Below are 3049 nucleotides of genomic sequence, written 5' to 3' on the forward strand. Positions count from 1 at the left end.
CTTCCCCGGTGTCCCCTCCCCCGCTGCCCTTCTCTGGGGCTTCAGTCCTGCCCGCAGCTCCAGCTCCGCCACTCCAGCTCCAGACAACAGCCTCCAGCCCTCCCGGCCTGGGCAGCAGCGCCCTCGCATGTGGCAAGCCCACTCCCCTGGGGTGATTCTGCAAATGAATCCCCTAGACCAGGGGTCTGGGCCCGGGGTGCAGGGAGGCCCAGGGGTGTCATCCCTAAGCCAGTTAGAGGGGCAGGACCGAGCTGAGGGGGCCTCGGTGTTGTCTGGCTTCTCTCCCATTGCTGAGAACTCCCTCGGCCCCCCCCACCCCCTCCCTTCCCTGCAGGGGCCCCGGCCCCACAGACCCCTCCCTGGGCCTCACCCCATGGCTCCCTTCCTCTGTCACCCCACCCCACAGGCCCCTCCCCGTCATATGCCCTTCCCTGCCCCCCCCATCGATATCCTCCTCGGCCATAGGCCATAACGGCTTCTCAGCCCATGTGCACTCAGTGCCCCCTCCCCCTCTGTGTGCCTCCCCTCACCTCATCCCTGTGCCCCTCCCTGCCCTGTGACTCCCGCTCTGTCCCATGCCCCTCCCCACCTTCCGCCCTTCCCAGTCCCCATCCCCATGTGCCTTTTTCATGTCCCTCACCCTGTGCGCCCCCCGCCCCGTGCCCACCTCCCCTAGCCCAAGGCGCCCCCCACCCCCAGGCAAACAGCTCGGATTCCAGAGTCCCTGAGACAAATTGCTGTAACTGTATTTATTGATGAGGCCAAGGCTTCTGGTGAAGCCCTGGTGGGGAGGGGCCCAGGCGAGGGGCTCTACAGCGGAGCTGCATGAGGTCTGCTCGGTGCCAGGAGCTTCCAGACCAGGCGAGGGGGGGTTGGGGTCTCCCACACGCAGCCGCACCCAGGCAGCCCCCCGAGGTGGATGGCAGGAGGATGCCGGGCGCGGGGCGGGCCGCAGAGGCCAGGCACACTCAGCAGTCGGCTTGCACACTCGCTCGGGGACTCGAGGCCTGTTCCATGACTCCAAACCAGTGCAAACGACTTAGTGCAAATTGAGTACGGAAGGGGACGGGGAAACGGAGTCATGGCGGCTTCGCGTGTCCCGGGCACAAAGGAAAGCAAAGAAAGGAAATGAGAGGACAGAGGAAAGGAAGAAGAGAAGGAGGGTGAGGGGCGTTGGGGCGCGGCGGCTGGCGGTCGGCTGGCCACGGCGGGGCGGCCACGGAGACGGCGCTGCCAGGCGGCGGGCGACGGTCGCCACGGGGCTCGTGCTGACGCTGGAGCTGTCAGGCTGCTCTCGCTCCTTGAGCTTCACCTGCAGGGAAGGAGCGACAAGCAACCGTGTGGGGGCCGGGCAGGGCGGCCGGGGAAGCTTCGGGAACAGGGGCCCGCGCTCACCTTCCGGAGCCGATTCCTGAGTCGGGTCGTGAAGTGGTTCCAGAATGCAGCATGTTCTTGAGTCAGAGCTAGAAGGACTTGAAGAAGTCCCGGTTCCAAGGCCCAGGCGTGAGCTGGGTAGCACCATTTCTGCGGGGCGGGAGAGAGTCAGCGCCCGAGCCCTGCACCCGGGCCCGCTCCCCGCGGCCGCCGGGCCCCTCCTCACCTTGTCGATGTGAGGGTTCTCGAGGTCCAGAGAGCAGCAGTGTGTAGACTCCTCCGGGAACGCCAAGGAGGGAGGCCTATAGGTGTTCCGACACCCCGCGGGCCAGCCCAGAATGGTCTGCGGGAGAACGTGCTCGTGAGGGACGCTATGCGGGACGGCTGGCCTGGAGGGCCCGGGCCTCACCCCGCACTTACCAGGAAGGCCGGACGGCGTCCCGTCCATCCTCACCGTCACACCAGACCATGTCATGTCCCTCTGAGCGCAGCCTCGCGCCGGCCTTCGGCGGCTGGAGGGCCCGTCACCCGTCCTGGAGACCCGGCTGTGCGCAGGTGAACAAGAGGGTGAGCGGGCACAGAGAGCCGGGGCCGGGGGTGTCGGGCACGCCAGCGGGCTGGGCACTCACCCTGGCCTCCAGTCTGAGCCGGGAGGCACCGATCCCTGCTCCGTCGTTGCCGCAGAGGCCCGCCTTGGCCTCAGGCTCCGGAGGCCAGTGCCTCCTCCGGCTCGCCGCCGGCTTCTGGCTCTTCACCCCTGCCTGCGCCCCGACCCCCCACCAGAGCTCACACTCACTCCGCCCCAACCTTCTCACCTAGTCTGGCCTCGCCAGTGCCCTTGACTCCCCTGGATGCTGTCTGTCTGTCATGCCAGACCCAGGGGCTGTGCGGGGAGGGCATGAAGTGTCACCTCTCCGCTCAGCACCTGGGTCGCAGTGCCACGTGGGAACGGTCGTCTGCAGGCCAGGCCCTCGCAGCCTCCTTGCTGCAGAAATGTCCTTGGAGCCCAACCCTGCAGCCGCCGCTCCCTCCGGGTGACGTCCCTCTGCGGGTCCCGCGCACCGCTCCTTCTTTCCCGCTCTCCTGCCCTCGAGGCTCCGACATGGGCCTTGGGAGGCCCGTGCTGGAGCCGCTCCTATACCTTCTCCTAAGTGAATTTCAGTGGGTGAGACGTAGTGACGGCTGGGGACCCTGCTGTGTCCTGAGTCCCCATCTCATCCTGTCCAACCCGGGCCTGGGCCCCCCGTAAGCTGGACCCCCTCGGCTACCTGTCACCTCCCTTGCTGGCAGCCCAGCCTCATCTCCCGCCTGCTCTCCTGAAATGCTCACTCTACCTGGGAAGGGCGCAGGGCCCCCCCCAGCCTGCATAGTCTCAGCTCCCCCTGAGACGATGTCACCTGTCCTGACCGCCCTCCTTCGCCCCGCCGATCCGCCGGGAGGCCAGCCGCGTCTCCTCACTGGTCCTTGCTCCCTGCTACCTCCCGCTTGCAGAAGGCCAGCAAAGCAAGGCCCAGGGAGGGGAGGGGACTCGCCTGGCCGACAGACCGCTGTCCTCACTTACCCATGGCTGCCAGCTACAGCCCAACTGCCCCAGGTCCCGGGCGAACCCCTCGCCAGCTCCCCTCGTCCACCAGCCGCCACGACCTAAAACCAAAACTGACCGGGATGAATGTCT

At 67.2% G+C, this 3049-nt stretch overlaps 1 long non-coding RNA gene across 1 annotated transcript; it reads right to left on the bottom strand.

The window, feature by feature from the left end:
- Positions 1–722: 722 nt before the first annotated feature.
- Positions 723–2849, bottom strand: LOC308350173. Its single transcript, XR_013967502.1, has 5 exons — positions 2004–2849; positions 1795–1919; positions 1601–1717; positions 1396–1524; positions 723–1312 (listed from the first exon to the last, which is right to left on the bottom strand). It is a non-coding gene; the product is annotated as an uncharacterized lncRNA (long non-coding RNA).
- Positions 2850–3049: the final 200 nt, after the last annotated feature.

The sequence above is a fragment of the Martes martes genome (genome assembly GCF_963455335.1).
Source record: "Martes martes genome assembly, chromosome: 10".
Lineage (NCBI taxonomy): Eukaryota > Metazoa > Chordata > Mammalia > Carnivora > Mustelidae > Martes > Martes martes.